The sequence below is a fragment of the Tupaia chinensis genome, unplaced genomic scaffold, assembly GCF_000334495.1.
Source record: "Tupaia chinensis unplaced genomic scaffold, TupChi_1.0 Scaffold000430_1, whole genome shotgun sequence".
Classification (NCBI taxonomy): Eukaryota; Metazoa; Chordata; class Mammalia; order Scandentia; family Tupaiidae; genus Tupaia; species Tupaia belangeri.
This window is the reverse complement of record NW_006159935.1, coordinates 2,075,136-2,088,014: the sequence shown is the minus strand read 5'-3', so window position 1 is coordinate 2,088,014 and position 12,879 is coordinate 2,075,136. Positions and strand designations below refer to the sequence as shown.

Genomic DNA, 12,879 nt, shown 5'->3' with positions numbered 1-12,879 from the left:
CTCCCAGACTGTGGCTTCAGAGCTCTCTGAGAAGATCGTTACCAGCACAGTGGATTACATACTGACTTCCACCTGAGCTGGTCACAGACCAGTTGGAATTGGTGGCAGCGGGTAACATTTGCTACTTCAAACAAGTTTCATCCCCTCTTTGAATGAGACCCCCTCAAAAGCTTATTCCAATTGTGTTCTGTGACTTCATTCTAAAATCTGTCTTTTCACTACTGCTCACTCTCACGAACATGGTCCATTATAAACAAATTGCTCCATACTCTTAAAAAGTTGGATATTCTTGCCACCCTCTTCCTTGGGTGTGCCAAGGAACTCACATCTCCTACGGTGCCTGTCACAGAGAAGTCTGCCTTTCCTGTCCCTGAGCACGACACTGCAGAATACCCTGTCATCTAGATATTCCATCCTCTCTAACCCTGTCATCTCCCAGACTCTTGATTATTTTTCCACATTTATTAAGGCTTGACACGTGGATTATGGTTGTCGTTTGCTCTGTCCCAAGTCACCCTGAGTAAGCTCAGATATCCAGCTGTGGATGAAATCTTCTAACAGCCTAACTTCTCTCTTTTGTAACTCTTCAGCAACCCAATGCGATGGAATTGCTTCACCTCCAGACTACAGAGTTTTATTCTTTGACGACATCTCCTGGTCTTCCAGCTCTCTTTTCCTCATATCCTCAGTTTTGGACCATTATGCACCTCTTCAACTCAACAGTTTTCTGCAGGCACTTTGTACCCGGAAATGATGGATTCCAGACGCAAAGCACATCACTAATCACAATGGCCCTTCTCTCACATCCTTCACATCATTTGAGTGCATCGGAGCATTTGGATTTTCAAAGGTAGCTTTGCAGTTTGTAGTCACTACAGATGTGTGGTCTCTCCAAGAGACCCTGAATCCTCTCCTCTATTTCTCTCACCCCTGCTTAATGCATGTTTGTAGTCTGTCCAATCCCTGGCCTCAAGTCTCATTCTTTAATTGGTTCCAACTCATAACAAAACAAAACAAAACAAAACAACTAAGGTAAAAATTCTCTTAATTACCTTCTACCCAGAAAAACTCTTTCTATCTCAATGAAAAAGTTTCCTCTAGGACCAAATCTTATTTTTCCAACTATATCCAGACCCTATAATGCCATACCTCTTTGTTGATCTCATATCTTCAATCAGATTTTCATTTACTTTCATTCTGTCTGTATGGGCTCTTACAATATGCCCTGGCCACACTCAGGTTTTTTTCTTAAAATATTAAGAAATGTGAGCCTATCACTTTGTTGTTGTTGTTTTTAGAGAGAGAGATTTTTACCATAGGGCACATGCTCTCACCAGGGCGACAGGAAGTGAGAAATCACCCCTTCCCCAGGGGGGCATCTCCACACCACAGTCCCTTCTCCTCCATTCTCTCGGGATTTGGGGCACACTCACACATGCACCCAGTGTGAGGTTTAAGCTTCTGGGTCCAGGACTCAAACTGTAGTCGACTACATGGGAGTCTAGCAACATAATTATTACGCCATCTGCTGGTCCTTCTCTACATTCTTCTTAAGCTAATGTGGCATCTCTCCTTTTCCTTTTCTGGCAAATTTATTGAAGACCATCCACTTCCCTTTCCAATCTCACCTTTACTTGTGAAAGTTTCTTTAGAAAGACAGTGTCCTACAGTTTGTCCTTGACTGCAAGACATAAAAGCTTTTAGTTTCCGATGGTGGTTTATTCTTTTAACAGGGGTCACTGAGATGACATCATATGCTCAACCAAATAAGCTCAAAGACTAATTGTGCCAATATCTGAAATTTCAAGGTGAAAAATATGCCTATTAATTTTCAATCTCTGTCTTGAGCATACAATTAATATAGCTAGTTCAACTTTTTACTTCGAAGCTACTTTATTCCCTGGCTTGTTAAACTCAAGTGTGTCCAGTCATGTTCTTCGAGAAGCAAGACTGTCTTGATGGGTTGCAATACTTAAAACTGTTTTCTCCAAATAGTCTTGGCAGACAAACAGCATCCTCCTCCTCCTCTCCTTCTCTTCTATTTGCAAAAGTCGTGCATGTGCTTGCCGGACAGAGACAGAGAGAAAGAGAGAGAGGGAAAGTGATAAAGCACTCCCCTGTGGGGGATGGTCACATTGCAAGCCCTTCTCCATTTCTCCCTCCTTTGGATTCTGGGCAGACGTACATGCCTGTGGACAGGCCAGCATGTTTTTCAAGCTGCTGGGTCCAGGATTCCAAATATGCAATCGCCCACATGGGATCCAGTTGCCTTAACTGCCATGCCACTGGCTGGTCCTATTCTTCACTCTTAATGCTGCTTCTAGAAACTCTGCAACTATTTTCCTAAAGTCTGCAGTCCATGAGGAGTAAGCTCTTCAAGTTGTCTTTTAATGAATTTAATCCTATCTTTTCTTAACCTGAGAGATACTTTTCCTAAACGTTCACATTCTGCAGGATTCTTGCCTCACCCGTCTGTTCTTCCTCCACTTGAGGCAGTGTCAGTAACTGCGTACCCTTTAACGTCTATCTTCAGTCCTAAACTCCACATCTCCAGCCAGTAAGTGTATTTCCCTAGCTGGGTTTCCCACCAGCCCTCACATATAACACGTCCAACATCCGCATGCATACACTTTACTTCTCGAGACACTATTAGCCCTGACGTGATGGCGCTTCGATCTTAGAAAAATGCTTCTTTTGTTTCCCATCTGCCACTGAGATCTGCAAACTTCCCCTTCCCTTCTCCTCCCCCAACTTTCCTGCTACTCCTGTTTCTTACCTTTATACTAAAAGTTGCTGATCTGCTCGGCCCTGCAATGTCCTAATAGTGTCTAGATTTTTCCTCCTCTAAAATCTGCCTCTGAGCCAATGGCTTGAAAACATTTTTGACCGAGATCCATGGCAAAAAAATAAATTTACATGACAATTAGGCCACACACACACACACACACACACCACTTCTTTGCCTGTCTTCCCTCCCTCCCTTTGAAAGCTTTGAAGCCTTGTACTTCTCTAACCGTCCTATAGTATCTAGCATGGTCAATAATACAACAACTACTCAAGAAATCACTCCCCAGGGGGATGGCCATGCCATAAACCCTTCTGCTCTGTTCTCCTCTCAGGATTTTGGGCACACTCACAGAAGTCCCTGGCGTCTCGAGTCGCTGGGTCTGAGACTCGAACTGCAGTCGACTACCTGAGAGTCCAGCAATGTCTGCTGGTCTCCTCTTCCTGCTTTTTGAGAGCCTACAAGCCTGGCTCCATCTATCTTGTCTCATAACAATGCCGTTCTCTGTTCCACCCAGCTCTGCTGTCCTTCTGCTCTGTGCTTCTCTCCTTTCATTTCCCACCCTTCTAGCAACATCTCTCTCACATTCACGCTCATCTTCCAGCTCACCCCTTACACCATCTTTCCATTTAGCTGTTTCTCCTCTGAAGCCCAGTCCAAAACACTATCACTTTTTCCATGAGTTCTTGATGTATTTTCTCTATCTACCTTTAATACCTTGTGGTGAGGATTGGAAAAGTTAATATAGGTAAAGTGTCTGCTACATAGCTTATGCCCGCGGCTGTCTATCACATACGCCATTGAACTTCCTCATCCAAAACCTTCCTTAGAGCCAATTACTGCATATCACTGAGTACTTGGTACATTTCTAATTGCCTTACAGTTACAAGATTTCTGTTTAAATTCCTTGAGGGCCAAAGCCCTGTTATATAATGTCCTCTTACCTCCCTGTCACTCAGCAAGTTAATAGAAAGTAGTCATTTAACAATTTGTGGTTGATTTCTTGGTATTATACCCAAAAGAATCAACGGTCAATTATTTGTAGATTAATAATATGATCATTATCATTGTAGTCACGAGCCAAAACAAGGACTCTGGGCATTATTTCCGGATATAAAATACATTTTGGTAGTGGTATTCAAGTATGTATGCAGCGAATGTTCTAGGTGTTCATAATAATTCACACAATAAGGAAACCACACTGAGACAGTGCAATGAAAATCTGTCTGTATTTCTTTCTTATTACCCCCTGCCTAACTTCATCCTTGTCTCTGATGGGAACAGAGTCATCTCCCAGGTGGAAACAAAGTCTTCTCTATGTGCTGAATGTCAAGCAAGGCAACAGAAGAGTTAAACAAATACACAGGAGTTGAAATAAAAATTTCCCTCTAACTTTCTTCCAGATAGTGGGAATCAAAAGAGTAACCAGAATCTCACTCTGGGTTACATTTCCGTGAGCAGATTAAAGTGGCTCTCACCTACTCAGAGCCTGCAGAGAAGGAATGAACATCCAGCCGGATGGTGCAGGGATGCTGGAATGGGTGGGGGGCAGTGGAGAGATGAGACTGCTGTTTTAAATTTTATTTGGCTTCAGTAGCCCTGCAATGAATTTGGAAAGTTAGATAATAAAGAAATGTTTCTCAACATTATTCAATATTTGAGTAAGAATCAGTGTGTGTGTGTGTGTGTGTGTGTGTGTGTGCGCGCGTGTGTGTGCATGAGAATCATAAAACAAAATCACGTATTTACAATGAATTAGGGTTGGGTAAGACTTCATGACTGAATTGATTGGGTTTTGATTTACAACGATCATAGAGTTAACTATAGTTTTTAACTGTACTTAAAATTTTCATCAACATTTACCGTCCTTTGAATAAAATGCATAATGACCACCTGTGAACAGAGGAATGATGTGCTCATGAAAAAGATCTTGCTCAGCTTCCTGGGAGTTCCTATGTATTAATTGTTCTTTTTTTGTGAGGTCAATCCTCATGGGGTGAACTTACTATTTCAGACGCATGCTAACTGACCGCTGGCCAGAGTTCAGTAGAATTTGTTTCTTACCATTAATATTACTAGGAAAGTAGTCAGCCAGTGGGTTAATTTGCTTTTAAAGTGAATATATGCACATCATTTTAAGTGTAAATTTCCGAAGAGTATATTTTCATGACAATGACATTTACATTTTTTCTTAGATGCTTTTAAATAGCTTTAGAATGTTTCTATATTACTTTTCTTGATTTGCTTTAAAATAACACTACTATAGGTGATTTTAAAGGAGAAGGAAGCAATGGCTATCTTCTAAGCCAGTGGTTCTCAACCTTTAGCTGTTCAATTCTTGACCAGGGAGCTTAAAAATACATTGTGCCAAGTCTAGTAATTACCTAGCTCTCGGGTAATTGTATCAGACTCTCAGATAATGGTTTGGGCATCAACAGACATTTAATAGCTCTCTGGGTGATTGTAATTATATTAAGAATTTACGAATGTTCATTACTTTTTTTTATATGGAATGTGATTCTCCTTCCATCTGTAATGTAATACAAACTGTAGTGTTTTCTTAGGAAATATTTTCGTATTTACCTCCCTCACATACTCTGTTGCCGTCCACTGATGGGGACACTTGGCTCTTCCTGAGATAGTCAACGCGTCCCTGCTGCCCTCTGGCCTTTTTCCAATCTCGTCCTTTCTTTCCCCCCACATCCCTCCTCACAAGCTTCTCTATGCTAGGGTGCTGCTGTGTGCGGACAGGAATTGCTGCTCCTTTGCCTGCTCTGTCAATGGCTGCTTTTATTTGGGGAAAGAGAGGGGGCTTAGCAGGAGGGAGATGAGTCAGAGGGTGGGTGTTCAGCGCGCTGGGGCCATCTGGATAAAAAGCCCCCACAGTCACAGTGGCCCATGGGATGGAGGAGCTGCCTCAGCTTTCCTTCCTGTTTCCCATCTTCCTCACGTAATTCTCGGCTGGGAAAATATGTTGTTCTTTTAACCAGTAACCAGCTCTCTTTTCTGTGTATTAAATCTGAATCATTTTAATTCCACTGCGGCTGGATGATAATCACTGAGGTGACTTTAATTATGCTGAAATACATAAGAAAGTTTCCTAAATGTCCACTTAAAGGTGATGTTTCAGAAAAAAATAAAATCTTTTAAAAAGTAAACAATAACCACTAAACTAAAAATAAAACATACATACCCCCAAATGCAGTGAAGTCTGGGAACTCAGGCATCAGGTCCCTAGTTCTTGCCTACTAATTCCAGCCCCTTGAGGGCAGGGACTAGCTTGTAATTGTATTTGCATTCCCAGCATCTAGCGTTCTGTCAGGCTGAACTATCTGGTAAATGCTAGTGGTATCAGCATGCATTTTTTTCCTCTTGGAATGATAAATTCAAGTTTTCTGGAGATGTGTCTTATTTTAATCAATGTTTAATTATAGGCATTTATCTAATTTTATTCATTTATTTTTGAAGTTAAGGGAGACATTTATTTTGTAATTTTCTACCAGCTGAATTTGGTAACATTTTTTCCAATATCTTTTTATCATCAAATACTTACTAGCTATGGTGTCCCTGAGAGGAACAAAAATGGCAACAATCAGGTTGAAAACAGAAATTTCTAGTCCTGAACATACAGAGTTCAATGGTCAGTCTATAACTGATAATTAAGAAAAAAGCAGACTATATCTAGCATAACAATTGGTGCATTTAAGTGAAGGCTCATATTTTTGTCAGAAGTAGTTAATAGTTCAAAATTGTGTTTGGGGAACCAGCAGTTAGCATAATGACTATGTCACTGGACTCCCATGTAGTCGACCGCAGTTCGCATCCCGGACCCGGTGGCTTAGAACTCACGCCGGGCGCGTGTGCGTGCATGCCCAAGATCCCGAGAGGAGAATGGAGGAGAAGGGATTGCGGCGTGGCCATCCCCCCTGGGGGGTGATTTCTCATTTTCAGTCTCTATGTCTCTCTCTGTCTGGCGAGCGCACGCGCCCTATAGCAAAAACCTCTCCAAAAAAAATTGTGTTTGATATACATCCCTGTTTATCAAAAGGGAATAAGGTAGAAAATAATGTATTCTTTTGGTCCTTGCTTTTATTGCATTTTAAATACCATTAAAGAGAGATTACACACACACACACACATATATATATAATTTTAGAGGTTTTTATCTTAGAGCATACTCCCTGAAGAGAGACAGAAACAGAGACAGTGAGAGGTGAGAGGGAAAGGGAGAAACCACCCCCTAGGGAGGATGGGCACACTGTAATCCCTTCTCCATTCTCCTCCCGGGATCTTGAGAACACACACACATGTGGCTGGTGTAAGTTTTAAAGCCACTGGGTCCAGGACTTGAACTGCAGTCAGCCATGCGGGAATCCAGTAATGTAACTGCTATGCCATCTGCTGGCCCCGAGACAGTATATTTTTAATACTATTCAAAGAGGAAAAGGGATATGGATAGAAAAAATGTGATAAACATAGAGTTGGAAAAAATACTTGGGGTTGCTAGAGTTTTAAGTTCAACACATACTGTACAGGGAGGTGAGGTGTTTGAGAAATGCAATGACAGATTGTTCATGTATTTAGTTTTATCATGGTTTTCAATGTGCAATTCTTGATAGCCTATGCAAAAGTATTTTCTTTTTTATTGTATGATTTTCATTTACATTGTCATTGTGTAGCTTTATAGCATATAAAAAGGTTTTCCAAAGTGTGCATGCAGTGCATGCCAGTCAAGTCAGAGACATCACCACAAACATCATGCTCAACAGGTAACTTGCCATTCTCGTGTCTGGTACATGTTTTTTTCCCGAGCCCCTTCCATGCAGCCCCTACCAATCACCATTAGTTACTATCATTCCTACCTAACAATGTTCTAGGGGGTCAAAAGCATTGATCAAAATCAACTTTCAATAGTCACTAGGTATCAAAACCAACATCCAACACAGATAATCTGAGTCCAGATTTAGTGCTCTGACAACCCCAGCTCTGGGCGTAGGTGGCCACCGGGACTACATTAGTGAGCTATGAATATGGAAGGGAGCATTGCTGGCTTGCTAGAAGGGCAATGGCAGGTCTTTGAGAAACTCCCAGTGGTTTGGCATCAACACTGGCTAGTCACAGAGTAGCTCCTGGGCGAACAGCATGGTTGTAATCTGGGAACTTACTGAACAAGACACCTGGAGCCACACCACAGACCCTCATACTCCAGAATCTGCATTTTAAACAAGATTCCTATGCAAACATCATGCACTCGAGAGTATGAAAAACGGTAGGGTTAGCATTCCCGATGTGAAATCAGGGCACTTCAGTTCAGTCTCAGCCCTGCCACAGACTAGCGTGGTACTTTAAGTAGGTTACCCAACTTTTTGGAGTACCAGTTTCTTCATCTGTAAATTGGGGATGATAATCTGTATTTTTAGAGGTTATTGTAATGCTTACCTGAATGAAAAAATGCCTGGACCCCATCAGGAATTTAGAAAATGAATAGTGGCCACGTGCGAATCCAGGCGTACGTAATGGAGCTCAGGCACTCGGTTTGTTGAGCTAGCAATTTCCTGATTATGTTGCACAAAGAAATACCTGTGTTGGAATCCATTTAAATGAAGTTTTCTGGTATATCCACATTTTTATGCCCTAGAGATTTGCTTCAGAATTATTCTCAGCAGAGCAATTATAGGTGAGGCTGCCCTATAATGAGATATCTTTGCTACTTCATTAAATAAACCCCCTGGAATGGGCTCCAAAATGGACCTGCCTCATACCAAATTCCATTATCCTGGGAGTAATCTCATAAGAAGGCCCTGGTATGGCTGCAATCGCCCTGGATACCTAACGTTTACCATAAAGAGAAGGCGTTCTAGAACAGCGATTCCCAAAAGCTGGTTCTTAGACCAATGCTTCACTTGTATTTCCAAGGAGAAATAAAAATAAGACAACTTAGCTTTTGTAAAATTAGGCTATAAACTGCTTTAAAAATATCCTTTCTTCTGAGAGTATGACCTTTTTCAGTTTCTTTTTCTTTCTTTCTGCTCTTTTGATGTTAAACCCATCAGTCTTCTAGGAAGTCACGGTTGTAATAGACAGTGATTTCTGTCATGTTTTTGCATAATACAGAGACAATGTCAGCCACCCCCCTTTTTTGGTTGTTTTAAATTTTACTGGTGTTTGAAATCCAAAAATTCTCAACTAGAGTTAGAAAACACCTGCTTAAAGAGAAGTATTTTCTATGAAGTCGGGGCTGGGCTGAGGAGCCCCTCAAACTGCACTGTGTGTGTAGACTCTGTCAAAATGCAGCTTCAGGTTCTGCAGACCTGGCCCAGTCTTCAGTTCTGGATGTCCAACCCACTCACTACGCCAGTAGCTAAAGCGCGGCGGACAGGGTAAGAGCTCTGCCACCAGACCGCCCGTGTTCAAGTGCAGGCTTTCCCACTTCTGCCTGATGACCCCTGAGCACGTTACGCCCCCTCCCTACTCCCCAGCTTTCTCACTGGTGGCACAATCATCATAGCCCTTTCTCATATGCTTGTTGTGAGGACAAAATGCAATAACGAATGTAAATATTCCCAGAATGTAAAATACAGTACCTGACACATTGAAAGCGCTCCATAAATGTGAGTTATTACTTTAACTTCACAGACCAGTGACTAGAGCACCAAGATATTTAAAAAAGGTTAGCACCTCAAGGGTTCCTACGTGATAAAAACAGAAGAATTGGAAGTTCTGGTGGGTGGGGGCTAAGCCTTGTTCTCTCTTGTCTGACTTGCTCAGTGGGATTGTTAGAAGCCCTGAGTCCTGAAGGGTTCAGACAGAGGTGTCTTAATTGAAAAGCTGGAAGCCTCTTAATGACTAAGATCCTAGGACTGAGATTGAAACGATGCTATTGTTTAGGTTGCATGCCATAAGCTTAGAAGACATTTTGTTTTTCCCATTAGCGACAAGAATTGTCTGATTACTATGTTCTCCATCCTTTATGTTATCCTAAGTCTTCACTAATTATTATTATTCTGCTCATGGAAGTGTAGCTGGAATGTTTACCAATTAAAACTTTTTATTGACAGCCCAGCCATTTATTGAATAGCGGCGTTGATTGCCCACCTGCAAATACAACTGCGGGAGGCCAGGGTTAGACTTTTCCCGATGGAACTCCTTCTGTCTCTATAGTGGGTGAATCTGTATAGCTGTCTTCTGAAAGTGACAGAGGACAGGAGCTAGGCATGGAGATATGACTCGATAGGAAGCCACCTCTTCATCGACAGCTGCCCTTTGCTCTACCAGGGGCAACCAGAGCAAAGAGTGACTCATTTTAATACAACTTGAGCAAGACTGATGAGTTCGTCGCAGTGCTAAGGGCTAATCCTCCCTAACACAGTATAAACAAAGCATATAAAAATAAGTGATTTCATCCATTGTATTTAAATAAATGCCTGCTATGTTCTGAAATTCTCAAAGACTAAAGACGCTTTTTGGAAGTTAAGATTGTTGTCTTCTGGCTCACTGCCTATCTTTATCTTGATCATTACAAAAGATTATCATCAATGTACCAATGTATTATAGTTAGTTACTATGTTATCAAAACATTGACTGCAGTTCAAGTCCCAGACAGAGAGACAGACAGCGAGGGAAGATGGCCCTGCCGCAAGCCCTTCTCCTCCATTTTCCTCTTGGGATCTTGGGCACACATGCATACTCATCCAGTGTGAGTGTTTTTAGGCACCAGGGCTAGGACTCGAACCATGATCGACTATGTGGGAGTCCAGTGATGTAACCATTACACCATCTGCTGGTCCCCCAGATACTGTTATTTTGGGTTTTCTGTCACTGGTGGCCACACCTAATCCTAGTTGACACACACTCAGATATTTGCTTACGTTCGGTCTTTGCAGCACGACCATTGGCCCTATGCCTCGATCACAGCCACGCATTCCATCACATCCCAGCCACATTCGGACCGAGGGAAGGCAGAACTGCATTCAATAATATCAAAGAACACTTAGTGTCGGAGGAATTAAATGTAAAAGTTAAATTCAGGAGGAGAAGGGTTAAAGAAACCACAAATCTTTTTTATTCCTAATAGCTTTGATTTATTAAGAGATATTCTAGGTAAGATTTCAAAGTTAACTCTCAAGGTAATTAGACAAAAGCTAGGCCAGATGTCTACACTGAATTCTGGTCTCAAAATAATTACCTTTGTTAATTACCAGTAATTAGTGTCAGCATACAAAACTTTCCTAAAAACCCTGAGAGAGAGAGAAAGAGAGAGAGTTAGAGAAGTAGGAAGAGAGAGAGAATATGAGAATATGAACACAAGCCTTTTCTTGAGGTTAACAAGACCTGATTCAAATTTGGTTTGGAATACTAGGTTTTATAAAAGATCAAATATTTTCTTTCAGTTAGTTCAGGTATCTTTTGCTCCTACTTAGACTTAATTCGAAATGTTGATAGCATCTGTTCTTATATTCTCTCTCTCTTTTATTCACTACCAAAATTATTATTTTCTTTACCTGTACAACTATACCTTTACAACTCTTTCCATAAGAAAAGAAAAATAATCTAGCTAAAAATTGCCCTAGTAGATGTACTTTGTGTTCTTCATGAAGTTTTTCTTTTCTGTCTTTTCTTTTCTTTCTTCCTTTTTTTTTTTTTTTTGAGTTTTTTGCTATAGGGCACTTGTGCTTGCCAGAGGGACAGAAAGTGAGAAATCACCCCCAGGGGGGATGGCCACACTGCAGTCCCTTCTCCTCCATTCTCCTCTCTGGATCTTGGGCACGCACACACACGCGTGCGCCCGGTGTGAGTTTAAGCCACTGGGTCTAGGACTCGAACCGCGGTCGACTACATGGGAGTCCAGCCACATAGCCATTACGCCAACTGCTGGTCCCCCATTTCCTGTTCTTTTCTTGGCCAGAGGCTGCTGGACTTTCGCTCCTAGGAGAGCAGAAGGCTCTCTTGGTGGTTTGTGGAGAACCTAGATTTTCCCAGTGCTTATTGCATTGCTTAGAAATTTGCGTAGTGTCACACTTCCTTTTTTTCTTTGTATAGATAACCCTTTATGAGAACAGAACTATTTATGGATGCATCTATTTGCCCACTCCCTCCTCATTTCATATTTGTTTGGGGCCTTCTTTGCTGTGCTCAGTTTCTTTTTAATATTTAGGGGCACCATTGTCTGGTATTGCCCATTATAACTCATCGGAGATGCAGGCATTTTGGCCTGCAAGTACCAGTGGGAATATGTCACCCTTTAAATCCCCACCACATTGTGTCACATTTGATTCCCACCCACCTGCATCCCCCCACGGTCAATCCACTACACCTTTATGCCATTTCTACTTAAATGTTGACTGCTTTGTCTCCCTCACCAGACAGAAGGGAAGAGCCATGTTTTCTCTCGTTTTTAAAGTGGCCTAAACTTAGCGGACATACCTAGGATGCATGGAACGATTGAGGACTTATCTGTAGGTATGGAATATGCGTTCACAGACATTGCCAGGCCAGAGGGGCCCTTAGTCACACATGTTGGTCCTTCTAAGGGGTCACAAGATAAGGTATTAGGTTGTAGGAAAAGTCGTGATGTATTTTCCTATGTTTGTCTATGCAAAAATGTGTCATGACTTTCAGACCACCCAACAGTTTTTCTCACTACAGAATTTGTGCTTTACTGGTGATTCTCGGGTTTGCTTTTGTCCGTGGTCTATTGTTACTCAAGCTATTGAGCAACTTACCTGATTGCAGATAGAAAAATATTATTCACAAACCTTACTAGGATGGGAAGGAAAGTGAAGTTTGATGATAAAGAACAATAGTTTTATTTTGCTTTTTAAAAAGTATCATGTATAAAGGATTGACTCATGCTGAGAAATACAGATGTTTCTGCTTAGGCATGAGTACTAGCCATCGAAGGGGACCGTTCATGTACTTAGGAAGTGCCTGTTTCTAGAGAACCCCCATTCTACCCATCACTGCTGCACTAAACCCTGATGGCTTTTAGGGGTATACATGTAAATTATAAAGCCAACTGCATTTTTAAATGTATGTTTCCACTCACTGCAAGGTTTAACAGACAAAAAGCTTGATGCATGCTTTAGGGGTTATTT

At 41.6% G+C, this 12,879-nt stretch overlaps 1 protein-coding gene across 8 annotated transcripts in view; it reads right to left on the bottom strand.

The window, feature by feature from the left end:
* Positions 1-12,879, bottom strand: part of SPATA16 (spermatogenesis associated 16) — a 246,382-nt gene that overhangs the window by 203,955 nt on the left and 29,548 nt on the right. The gene's annotated exons all lie outside the window — the stretch shown is intronic.